This window comes from Enhydra lutris, unplaced genomic scaffold (assembly GCF_002288905.1).
Source record: "Enhydra lutris kenyoni isolate GAN:26980312 unplaced genomic scaffold, ASM228890v2 scaffoldscaffold12, whole genome shotgun sequence".
Classification (NCBI taxonomy): Eukaryota; Metazoa; Chordata; class Mammalia; order Carnivora; family Mustelidae; genus Enhydra; species Enhydra lutris.
In genome coordinates, this window is record NW_019154096.1 from 25,214,594 (window position 1) to 25,228,141 (window position 13,548).

The window sequence follows — 13,548 nt, forward strand, 5'->3', positions numbered from 1 at the left end:
CACATAGGCTGAAGGCATCATGTGTGACAGGGATGTGGCTGTTTTTGTTTTCAACTTTTGTTTTTCTGGGAAATTCTGTCCTTTTATTCTAAGTGAAACCCTTGCTGGATAGAGTATTCTTGGCTGTAGATTTTTTTCCATTTAGCACTTGGAATTTATTGTGCTGTTCCTTTCTGGCCTGCAAAGTCTCTGCTGCAAAACCACGGGTGGCTGTATGGGGTTTCCCTTGTATGGTACTGCTTTCCTTTTTCTTGCTGCTTTTAAAATTCTCTCTTTATCACTACTTTGGGCCATCTTATTTACTTCATGTCTTGGTTCAGACCTCTTTGATTTTTGGGGGGGGGGGGCTCTCTGTGCCTCCTGGATCTGGATTTTTCTTTCCTTCCCCAGATTCAGGAAGTTTTTAGCTATTATTTCTTCAGATAAATCTTCTGCCCCCTATTCTCACTCTTCTCCTTCTGGGATCCCTGTCATGCAACTGTTATGCTTGACAGTGTCACTATGTTCCCTGGGTCTATTCTCATTTTGCATATTCCCCCTCCCTCATCTGCTCAGCTTGATTACTTTCTATTACTCTGTCCTCTGGGTAGCTGATCTGTTCTTCTACTTCTTCTTGTTATTTATTCCAGGTGGTTTGTTTTTATTTCCATTCAGTGAGTTCAATAGCTCTAATCAGTTTTTTTTTTTTTTTTTAAGTCTACTATCTCTTGGTGGAGGGTCTCATGGAGGTTCTGCACTCCCTTCTGAATTCTAGTGAGTTTATGAGCACTACTTTAAATTTACTATCACTTATCTCCATTTTGTTTAGGTCTCTTGCTCTGATTTTGTTCTGCTCTTTCATTTGGGACATATTCCTCTGTCTCCTCATTTTGTCTATTGCTGTGTCTGTTTCTCTGTATTGGGAAAGTCAGCTATGTCTCTTGCACTTGAAAATAGTGGCTTTATAAAGAAGAGGTCCTGCAGTGCAATGTCTCCTTTCACCAGAAAATGGTGCCTCAGGGGTGTCTCCTATGTATGTTGCTACAGGGGTGTCCTACCATTGTGGCAGAGCTCTGTTTGCCTTCAGTCCAGCCTGCAATGGCTGTGTGGTCAGAATCTGGTGCCTGTGGTGTAAGTGGGTGGTCCTTTGCTGTCTTGGGCTTGAGTCAGAGCAGGCATTTCCCAAAGATGAAGTAGCATCAAACTGCAGGCCCTTTCCCTGTGTGGTCCCCCAAGAAGTTTTTTTTGGTGGGAGGACCCTGCAGTCAGACCAGCTGCCTGCCCCCAACCCACTGCTGGGGTCACAGTCAGATTGGTGTGCAGTTATCCTACCCTCTCCCTGGAGCAGGACTCACTGTGGGGTGGTGCTGACCCCTGTCTGGGCTGCACGCACACTACCAGGCTTGTGGCACCGCTTTGATGGGATCTTGCCAAGAGTGATCAGAGCGGGTGGATCTGCTTCACTGTGGCCTCTTATCTACCTCGGGCTGTGAAGTCTGTTCTGTCAGTTTTGGAGTTGCTTTCTGGCTTATTTATGCTGATGTGGGTGTTCTCTAGGTGGCCACACACCAAGAAGTCAGCCCAGGGTCCTCCTACTCCACCATCTTCCTAGCAACCCAACCCAACCCAAGAATAGCTTTTTAAAATGGTGCTGGGACACCTGGATATCCTCTTACAAAATAATGAATGGACCCTATCTTGTTCCATACACAAAAATTAAATCCAAAATGCATCAAGACCTAAATGTGAGAGCTAAAAGTATAAGATTTTTTTAATTAAATTTTATTTTTTATAAACATATATTTTTATCCCAGTGGTACAGGTCTGTGAATCGCCAGGTTTACACACTTCACAGCACTCACCATAGCACATACCCTCCCCAGTGTCCATAAAGGTATAACATTTTTTTGAAGGAAACATAGATGTGAGTGTTCTTGCCCTTAGATTAGGCAATAGTTTCTTAACTATGACACCAAAAGCATAAACAACAACAACCAAAAAATAGATAAATTGGACTTCACCAAAATCAGAAACTTTTGTGCATCAAAAGACACTATAAGAAAATGAAAAAATAATCCATGGAATGGAAGAAAGTATTTGTAATTATATATCTGACAGGGGTCTACAATTCAGAATATATAAAGAACTATTACAACTCAAGGATAAAAAGACAATCCAATTTTTAAAATAGGCAAAGGATTTGAATAGACATTACTCTGAAGGTATACAAATGGTCAATAAGCATGTGAAAAGATCATCAACATCATTAGTCATTAGAGAAATGCAAATCTAAACCACAAGAGATAACACATCACATCCATGAGAATGGCTGTTTAAAAAAAGAAAAAGAAAAAAGAAAAACAAGTCTTGGTAAAGATGTAGATAAACTGGAACCCTTGTACATTCGTGGTGGGAGTGTAAAATGGAACAGCCACTGTGGAAATAGTTTGGCAGTTCCTCAAAAAGCTAAAAACGGGTTGCAAGTATATAACCAAGAGACATGAAAATACACATTCACACAAAAATTTTCAAAGGAACTTTCATTGAAACACAATGGTCAAAAAAATGGAAACAAGCTTAATGTCCATTAACAAAATGTGGTATGTCTATACAAGGGAATATTTTTAGCCATAAAAATGGATGAAGTACTGGTACATGGTGAAGCTTGGATGAATATTAAAAACTTACACTAAGTGAAAGAAGCCAGACACAAAAGGCTATACGTTAACAGTTCAATTTATATGGCGTCTTCAGGATAGGCAACTCCACAGAGATGAAAAGTTGACTAGTAGAGTCAGGGGTTGGGGGAAGGAGGAAATGGGGAGTTATTAGTGGGTACAGGGTTTCTTTCTAGGGTGATGAAATGTTCTAGAATTAGAGGTGATGGTGGCACAACTTTGTGAATATGCTAATAACCACTGAATCATACACTTTAAAATAGTGAATTTTGTGTCACATAAAATTTTATGATCTATGAATTATATCTCCATTTAAAAAATAGATAAAAGGCAATCCAGAATTTTTATTTCTTCTGGAGGTTTGTGCATTTCAAGTATTTTCTTTATATAATCCAAGTAGTCAAATTTATTGCCCAAAGTTTGCTTATAATATTCTTATGTTATCCTTTCAATATCCATAGCATCTATGATGGTCTTTTATTCTGTATTTTGATCATTTGTTTCTTCTTTTAACCACTCCTCTTTTATTCCACATGATTAGTAATTGTCAATTTTATTGGTATTTTTAAAGAACCAGCTTTTGAATTCTCTCTTTTCCTTCCACATCATCCTTTACTTAAAAAAAAAAAAAGGATTTTATTTATTTGAGAGAGAGCAGAGCAAGAGAGCACAAGCAAGGGGAGTGGCAGAGGAAAAGGGAGAAGTAGATTCCCAGTTGAGCAGGGAACCCAATGTGGGGCTCGATCCTAGGACTCTGAGATCATAACCTGACCCAAAGGCAGATGCTTAACTGAGTCATCCAGGTGCCCCACCCTCTTTCTACTTTAAAATAATTCCTATTGTCTTTATTGCTTATTTTCTCTTGGTTACTTTTAATTTTCTCTTCTTTTTCTAGTTTCTTGAAGTAAAACTTAATATACTGATTTAAGACTTTCTTCTTTTTTCCAGTATAATCATTTAATGCTACAAATTTCCCTCTAAGCACTGCTTGAGATGCACCTCATTTGTCTTAAAATGTTCTGTTTTCATTTTCAACCAATACAAAATATCTTCTGATTTCCCTCTTATGAACTCTTATATGGTCCATATAAGCTTATTTAAGGATGTTACTTAATTACCAAATATTGGGGGCTTTTCCAGGTATCTTTCTGTTGTTGATTTCAAATGTATTTCTGTTGTGTTCAGAGAACATGCTCTGTTTGAGTCCAATCTTCTTGATTCTGTTTTATGATCCAGAATATGCTGCTCCTTACTAAGTGTTCCACAAGCACTTGAGAATAATGTACATCCTGCTGCTGTTGAGTGGAGTGTTCCATAAATGTCAATTAGGTCAAGTTGATTGATAGTGTTGTTAACTTCTTTTCTATTCTTACTGATTTGTTTTGTGTACTTGTTCTGTCAATTACTGAGAGAGGAATGTTGAAATTTCCAACTATGTAGATTTGTCTATTTCCTTTTTTAGTTCTATAAGTTTTTATTTCATACATTTTGGACCTCGATGTTCAGTGCATACATATTTAGGATTATAATGACTTTTTGATTAATTGACCTATTTATCATGATGAAATGTCTCTCTAACCCTGGTAATATTCCTTGTTTTGAAGTTTACTTTGTATGATTTAATCACTCTAGATTTCCTTGAATTAGTTTGAATTGTATATATTTGTTCATCTTTTTAGTTTTAACCTGTGTCTTCATATATAAAATAGGCTTTTTATAGATGATGTGTAGTTGCGTTTTGCCTTTTAACCCTATCTTAAAAGTTCTGCGTTTTAACTGGAATGTTTAGATCATTTTATACTCAATGTAATTACATATATTACTGATTTATACTTACCATCCTGCTATTTGTTTCTCATTTGTCTTATGGTTCTTTGTTGTTTTCATTCCCTTTTATTAGGTTTGGGGTGTTTTTTGCTTTATTTTTTCTTTGCTCCTAGAGTCTGCATTATACATGTTTAATTTATTACAGTCTACCTTCAGGTAATATTATACCACTTCATATAACCTGTAAAAACCTTGTAATATCTACTTCAATTTCTCTTCCCCCATCCTTTGTAGATTGTCACCATACATGTTACTTCTACATATGTTTTATATTTGTTCATTATTTTTATAGAGAGGCTGGGGGAGAGGGGCAGAGATAGAGGGAGAGAAAGACTCTTAAGCAGGCTCCAGGTCCAGCATGGAGCCCCATGCAGGGCTTGATCTCATGACCCTGAGATCATGACCTAAGCTGAAATCAAGAGTCAGATGGCTAACCAACTGAGCCAGCTAGACATTCCACTTCTATATATGTTTTAAATCTTAAGTACATTGTTATTATTTTATCTTGGAATAGTTAATGATAGGCTCACAGAGAAGAGTAACAGGGACCAGATTTACCCTCTGACTCAACACAACAATTTTTTTTTAAAATAACAGACCTAATAGAAGAAGGAATATTTTCATTTATTTATTGGCATTAGTGTATGTACTTATTTTTTATTGAGGTAAAATTCACATATCACAGAATTATGAAGTGTGCAATTCAGTGGCATTTAGTGTGTGCACAATGTTGTATAACTACCACTTCTCTCTAGTTTCTAGTTTCCATACTTTATCATAAGCACCTGAAACTAATATAACATTGTATGTTAATTATATTGGAATTAGAAAAGTAAAAAGTAAAAAAAAAAATTTAATTATGCTAAGAAAGAAGCCAGAAACTAAAGGTCATATAATTGAATGATTCCTTTAGATGTCATATGCAGAATTGGCAAATCCACAGAGACAGAAAGCATATTAGTGGTTACCAGGGAGTAAGGGGAGGGGGTTGTGATCATTTACATGTGTGGATGTTTATGGTCTCTATGATGAAGAAGCAGCACCTTAAAAGACACTAGACATCAAGCAATAAAGGAGAATAATCTCTGAGAAATGAAATGAACAAAGCCAGCCTTGCAATTGTTGTGGCTTATTGCCTTGAAAGAGTTTTTTGGGCCATGGCCCAGGAAGGGGGAATCCAGGTGGAGCCTAGTAGATTCCTTAAATGGAGGAGACAAACTAAGCATCCAGGGAGATAAAGGCAGCTAGAGTTCTCAAGTCAAAACAGCAAAGAGAAAAGTGTTGCACAGAGAGAGAATCCTGGAGATCTGCAGGGGGGTGGGGGGCCTTACATATTCAGAGAATCCTGATTAGTGCATGTACACATGCATTTTTCACAATATGAAAAGATTAGAGAATAGTGCCTAGAATCATACAGAGGCAGACATAGTGCCTCTTTCCATGTGCCAGACTGGAAAAACTGAGGATACATGAGTAAAATACTCAGGAAGCTTTTCCCTTAGTAATAGGGAATAATTAGCCCTCATCTGAATGCTGCTCTAGATTTGTGTAGCAAATCATAAAAGTAAGATTCAAAAGGTTCAAACTCTTTGCAAGTAATTTAGCTGCATCATCTCAGAAAAAAAAATTAACAACATTATTGGAATATAAAGATATCCAGGACTTAACACTTAACTTAAAATTCATAATGTCAGGGTGCCTGGGTGGCTCAGTGGGCTAAAGCCTCTGCCTTTGGCTCAGGTCATGATCCCAGGGTCCTGGGATCGAGTCCTGCATCAGGCTCTCTGCTTGGCAGGGAGCCTGCTTCCTTCTCTCTCTCTCTCTCTCTGCCTACCTCTCTGCCTACTTGTGATCTCTGTCTGTCAAATAAATAAATAAAAATTTTAAAAAAAATTTTGTAATGTCTGGGATTCCATCAAACATTACTAGGTAGGAAAAAAAAGATTACTAGGCATACACAAAAGCAGAAAAACAAAATCCATATTGAAGAGAGTAATCAATTAACTGAAAGAGACCTAAAACTGACAACAGATGTTAGGATTAGCAGACAAGGACATTAAAACAGCTATTATAATTATATCCCATATGTTCAAGAAGTTAAGTGATGCATGAATGATTGTTTCTAAAAAAAAATTAAACATCTAGAATTGACAACTACAGTGTCTGAGATGAAAAATCTCAGTGTCTGAAATGAGATTAATGACAGATTAGGCACAGTAGAAGAAATAACTGTGAATTTGAAAGCATAGCAATAAAAATTATCCAAAATGAAAACTATAAAAAAATGACAAGAGTATCACTGAACCGTGGGACCCCAAGCAGCCTAATATATAAGTTACTGGAAACCTCAAAGGAGAGGAGAAATGGGATAGAGGGAACAGAAAAAATATTTGAAGATATAATAGTCAAAAAATGTCAAATATGATGAAAAATATTGAGCCACAAATTCAAGAATCCAAATGAATTCCAAGAATAAGAAACATAAAGAAAATGAAAATGAGGCATATCTTAATCAAATTCCTCAAAACTGATGATAAAGAGGACATTAAAAAGTGGCCAGAGGGAAAAAGATACTTTATATACAGAGGAAAAAAGACAAAGGTAATATTGTAGATCTCTCACCAGAATACTGAGAGCAAAAAGACACTGGAATGCAACTTTCAAATTGCTGAAAAAAACTGTCAACTTAGAATTTGATGCCCAGTGAAAATATCTTTTAAAAATGAAAACAAAATCAAGATGTTTACAGACTTCCAAAATGGTCTAAACACCATAATTGAATGGCAGAAATCATCAATCTGAATAAAAAAGCAAAATCCAATTATATGCTGCCTATAAGAAATGCACCTTAATTATAAAGACATAATTACCTTAAAAGTAAAAGGATGGCAAAAGATAAAATATGCTAACATGAAACTAAAGAAAGTTGGAATGGCTATTTTAATATAAGACAAAGAAAATTTCAGAGCAAAAAGAAAACCCTCTCTGTACCCCCTTCTCAGTTTTTCCATAAAGGTAAAGTCTAAATGAAAAAAAGGGACAGCATTTGGTAGCATATCGGAATTTGTGGGATGTTGCTAAAGCAGTACTTCGGAAGTTTATAACAATAAATGCCCATGTTGGAAAGGATAAAGTTCTCAAGTTAATAAATTCAGCTTCTCCCTTAAAAACAAAACAAAACAAAACAACAACAACAACAAAAAACAAAACTAGGGGTGCCTGGGTGGCTCAGTTGGTTAAGTAGCTGCCTTCAGCTCAGGTCATGATCCCAGCCAGCGTCCTGGGACCAAGCCCTGCAGCAGGCTCCCTGCTCAGTGGGGAGCCTGCTTCTCCCTCTCCCTCTGCTGCTCTGCCTGCTTGGGCTCTCTCACTCTGTCAAATAAATAAATAAAATCTTTAAAAATTTTGTTTTAAAAATTAAAAAGAAAACTAGAAAAAGAAGAGCAAGTAAACCCCAAAGTAGGGAGAAAAAGGAAAATAATAAAGATCAAAGTGTAAATTAATGAAACAGAGAACAGAAAAAGAATAGAAAAATCTGATGAAACCCAAAGTTGTTCTTTTGGATCAATGAAATTGCTAGATTCTAGCCAGACTAATTGGGAAAAAAAGATAATACATAAGTGACCAATATCAGGAACCAGGGAAGTGATATCAGTATAAATTATAAGGCATGAAAAGAATACTAAAGGAATGTTATTTTTAAAAGGATTTTAGGGACGCCTGGGTGGCTCAGTGGGTTAAGCCGCTGCCTTCGGCTCAGGTCATGATCCCAGCGTCCTGGGATCGAGTCCCACATCGGGCTCCTTGCTCAGCAGGGAGCCTGCTTCTCCCTCTGCCTCTGCCTGCCACTCTATCTGCTTGTGCTCACTCTCGCGCGCGCTCTCTCTCTCTCTCTCTCTCTCTGACAAATAAATAAATAAAATCTTTAAAAAAAATAAATAAAAGGATTTTATTTATTTGTTTGAAATAGAGCGAGAGAGCACAAGCAGTGGGAGCAGCAGAGGGAGAAGCAGGCTCCCTGCTGAGAAGGGAGCCTAATGCTAAAATCCAGGGTCTCCATCCCAGGACCTCAGGATCATGACGCTTAACCCACTGAACTACCCAGGCACCCCAAGGAATGCTATTTTTTTTTTTTAAAGATTTTATTTATTCACTTGACAGAGATCACAAGTAGGTGGAGAGGCAGGCAGAGAGAGAGGAGAAAGCAGGCTCCCCGCCGAGCAGAGAGTGCGATTCCGGGCTCGATCCCAGGACCCTGGGATCATGACCTGAGCCGAAGGCAGAGGCTTTAACCCACTGAGCCACCCAGGTGCTCCAGGAATGCTATTTTTAAAAACAACTGTATGACAATAAATTCAACAACTTAGATGAAATGGATAAATTCCTTCAGAGATACAAATCAGCAAAGCTCACTCAAGAAGTTGATATCCTGAATTACCTTCTATCTATGAAAGAAATTGAAATTTTTTTTTTCCCATAAAGATAACTCCAGGCCCAGCTCTTTTTAGTGGCACCTCAGAAGTGTAGAAAAGTATCCTTTCCCAGTACTGGCTGACAGAAAGGTATTGATGTGGACAGCGAATGTAAACTTCACACCTTTTATGAAAGCAGATGGCCACAGAAGTTGCTGCTAATGGTCTGGGTGAAGATGGAAGAATTACATGGTCCAAATCAGTGGCAGTGATGACAAAAAAGGCTTTCCCGTGAAGCAGAGAGTCTTGACCCATGGCCACAGCCACCTGCTGCTGAGGAAGGGGCATTCTTGTTACAGATCATGGAGGACTGGAGAAAGAAAGTGGTAATCTGTTCAAGGTTTCATTGTGCATGCCAATCTCAGTATTCTCAACTTAATCATTGTTAAAAAAGGGAGGGGGGAAGATATTCCTGGACTCACTGATACCACTGTACCTTGTCACCTGGGACCCAAAAGAGCTAGCAGAATCTGCAAATATTTCAATCTCTCCAGAGAGAAGATGTCTGCCAGTATGTTTTAAGAAAGTCCCTAAACAAAGAAAGAAACCTAGAGCCAAAGTGCCCAAGATTCAGCATCTTGTTACTCCATGTAACGGAGTACCCAACACAAACATTGGGATTGTTTTGGAGAAACAGTGTACTAAGAAAAATCACAAAGAGGCTGCAAAATATGTGACACGTAGGGCCAAGAGAATAAAGGAGGGCAAAGAAAAACACCAGGGATAGATTGCCAAGAGAAGAGGCTGTCCTCCCTGACAGCTTCTACCTCTAAGTCTGAATCTAGTCAAAATTGAGATTTTTTTTAAGAGTAACAAATAAATAACATCAGATGAAAAAAACAAAAGATAACCACAGGCCCAGATGGCTTCACTGGTAAATTCTATAAGGCATTTATGGACAAAATAATATTAATTCTACAGAAACCCTTCCACAAAGTAGAAGAGGGAACACTTCTCAGTTCCTTTTATAAGGCAAGCATTACCCTGATACCAAAATCAAAGACATTATAATAAAGAAAACCTATAGTCCAATGTCCCCACATCCATAATATCAAAATACCTTAACAAAATATTGAAATGAATCTAGCAATATATAAGAAAGGTGGTACACCATGACTAGTGGAGTTTATCCCAAAAAATAAGGTCCTCTTAATACTCAAAACTGATTGTATTTCACCAACTTAGTAGACTAAAAGAGAAAAATTTTATATCATCTTAATTGATATAGAAAAAGCATTTAAGAAAATTGAATATTCATTCATTATTTCAAAAAGAAATCTCTCAGCAAACTAGGAATGAAAGGGAACTTCTTCAACCTGAAAAGGCATCTATAAAAAACTGAAAGCTAATATCACATTTAATGGTGAAAAACTGAATGTTTTCCCCTAATATCGGAAACAAGGTGAGAATTTTTAGTCTTGCCACTTCTATTGAACACTGTAATGAAAGTCCTAGCCAGTGAAAGCAGGCAAGGGGAGAAAACATACAGATTGGCAAGGAAAAATTAAAACTATCTTCTTCAGAGATAATATGATCACGTCTAAGTAGAAAATTTTTAAAAGATTAAAAAAAAAGGCCTACTAGAATTGACAAATAACATGGTAACAAGTTATAAAACTATGATATTTCTGTGTACTAGGAATGAAAAATTGGAAATTCAAAATTTTTATTTTATTTTTATTTCTAGTCCTTTATTTCTCTGTGAAAAAGGAAAAAAGAATAAAATAAAATGGCACAGTTGATACACAATATATCACTGAAAGAGAGGGGGAAATCCAAAATTTTAATAGCCACTTACAATAGTAAGAAAAATACTAAATGCTTTCAAATAGATTTAATAATATATTCCAGTTTCTGTACATTAGAAACTATGATACATTGCCCAGAGAAATTAAAGAAGACCTAAATAATGAAGAGACATACCATGTTCATGAATCAGAAGACTTGGTCTCATTAAGACACTAATTCTCCCTAAATTGTTCCATATGTTGCGGGAAATCCCAATCAAGTTCTCATCAGGTTTTTTTTGTAGACATTTACAATTTCATTCTAAATTTTACATAGAAATGTAATGGATCTTAAAAAGCCAAAAAGTTTGAAAAAAAGAACAAAATTGGAGAGCTAAAACTACCTGATTTCAGGATTTATTATAAAACTACAGTAATCGGGGCACCTGGGTGACTCAGTCAAGTAAATGGCTGCCTTTGGCTCAGATCATGATCCCAGGGTCCTGGGATGGAGCTCCACATGGGACTCTCTGCTTAGTTGGGGAGCCTGCTTCTCCTTCTCCCTCTGCAGCTCCTGCTGCTTGTGCTCTGTCAAATAAATAAATAACATCTTTTTTAAAAAAAAACCTACAGTAATCAAAACATTATGAAATTGTCTTAAAGACAGACAATACTTCAATAGAACAGAGAGTCCAGAAGAAGAACCACATATATGGGAAACTTATTTTTCCAAAACAAAGGCAAAAAGGCAATTTAGTAGACAAAGGATATTCTTTTCCACATATTGGACTGGAACAATTGGATATTCATATGCAACATTTAAAAAAACCTTTGAACCATATCACATACAAATATATACAAAACTTAATTCAAAATGAATCATTTACCTGAATGTAAAACCTAAAACTATAGAACTTCTAGAAGAAAACTTAGAAGAAAATCTTTGTTATCTTCAGTTAGGCAAAGATTTGCTAGACATAATCTGAAAAGCATGATCCTAAAAAAACAAATTGATAAATCTGACTTCACCAAAATTAAAAATGTCTCTTCTTCAGAAAATACTCTTAAGAGAATGAATAGACAACACACAGACTTAAGGAAAATCTTTCCAAAGCATTTATCTAATAAAGGACTTATATCTAGGATAGTTAAAGAGATCTTGAAACTCAAGAATATAAAAAGAATACAATAAATAATTTGGAAAAGATATTTGTGAAATCACTATTTCATTAAAGAAGATGTATGGATATCGGGTAAACACATGAAAAAAATGTCCAATATCATTTGTCCTTAGAGAAATGCAAATTAAAACACAATTAAGTACCACTACATACCTATTAGAATGGCCAAAATTTAAGACTGACTTGGGGATGTGGAGGAAGTGGGACTCTCATACATTATGGGAGGTAATATAAAATGTACAACCATTTGGAAAGACTTCGGCAGACTTTTGACAGTTAAACATACACTTTAGTTAGGCAAAGATTCACTAGACATGACACCAAAACCATAACCCATGAGAGAAAAAAATTAATACGTTGGACTTCATTAAAAATTTAAAATGGTTGTTCTTAAAAAAAAAAAAAACTACTCTTAAGAGGTGAATATACAAGGTACAGTCTTGGAGAAAATATAATCCAGCCATCCCACTATTGAGTATTTATCCAAGATATTGCATATGTCCATACAAAGACTTACACATGAATACAGCAGATTTGAACTCGAACTCGGGTTCAAACCTTAAGTTTCATGATTCTGGGGTTTATAGTTTTCATCAAATTTGGAAAGTTTCGGGGCACCTGGGTGGCTCAGTGGGTTAAAGCTTCTGCCCTTGGTTCAGGTCACGATCCCAGGTTCCTGGGATCAAGCCCCCACATCAGGCTCTCTGCTCAGCAGGGAGCCTGCTTCCCCCACCCCCCTCTGCTTGCCTCTCTGCCTACTTGTGATCTCTGTCTGTCAAATAAATAAATAAAATCTTTTAAAAAATTTGGAAAGTTTCTGGACATTATTTTAAAAAAAATCTTTGTTTCCTCTTTTTCTGACTCAGATTGATTGAAAATGTTCCACAGCTTTTGTAATTTTTCTGTTTTTCCTCCCTGTGTGCTTCATTTTGTATTGTTTTATTGCTATGTCTTCAAGTTTACTCTCTTTCTTTAGCAACATCTACTCTGTGGTTAATTATACCCAGTGTATTTTCAGATATTAAAAATACAATGAAATTTCAGATATTGAGTTTTCATTTCTAAAAGTTCCATTTGGGTGTATTTATAAATATAAATATATACACAATTTCAAGATTTATTTTAGAGAGAGTGCAAGCACAAGGTTGGCGGAGGGGCAGCAGGAGAGGAAGAGAGAAACCCAAGCAGATTCCACGCTAAGCATGGAGCCTGATATGGGAATCAATCTCACATCTCTGAGATCACAACCTGAGTCAAAACCAAGTCTGATGCTTAACCAACTATGCCACCCAGGAGCCCCTACTTTTCTCTTCATCGTGGCCATATTTTCCTATATCTTCTTAAATGTATGCAACATATGCACAATAGCTGTTTTAACATCCTTGTCCACTAATTGGTTCTCTCATTTCTGGTCTATTTCTAATGTTTGAATTTTCACCTGGAATGGGTCATATTTTCTTGCTTTATTGCATAACTGGCAGAATTATGGCCTCCAAGAAGATTCTATGCTCAAATCCAGGGAGCTGTGGATATATTAACTTATATGGGAAAAGGTGCCTTGCAGATGTAATTAAGCTTACTCATTATTTGGCCTTAAAATAGGAAGATTATATTGGGTTATCCAGGTGACCTCAACATAATTACATGAGTCCTTAAGAGCAGAAGAGGACGTCAGGGAGATTCG

General features: G+C 36.6%; 1 pseudogene; it reads left to right on the top strand.

The window, feature by feature from the left end:
• The window catches only part of LOC111144988, a 49,099-nt pseudogene extending 39,348 nt beyond the window's left edge, over positions 1–9,751 (top strand).
• Positions 9,752–13,548: the final 3,797 nt, after the last annotated feature.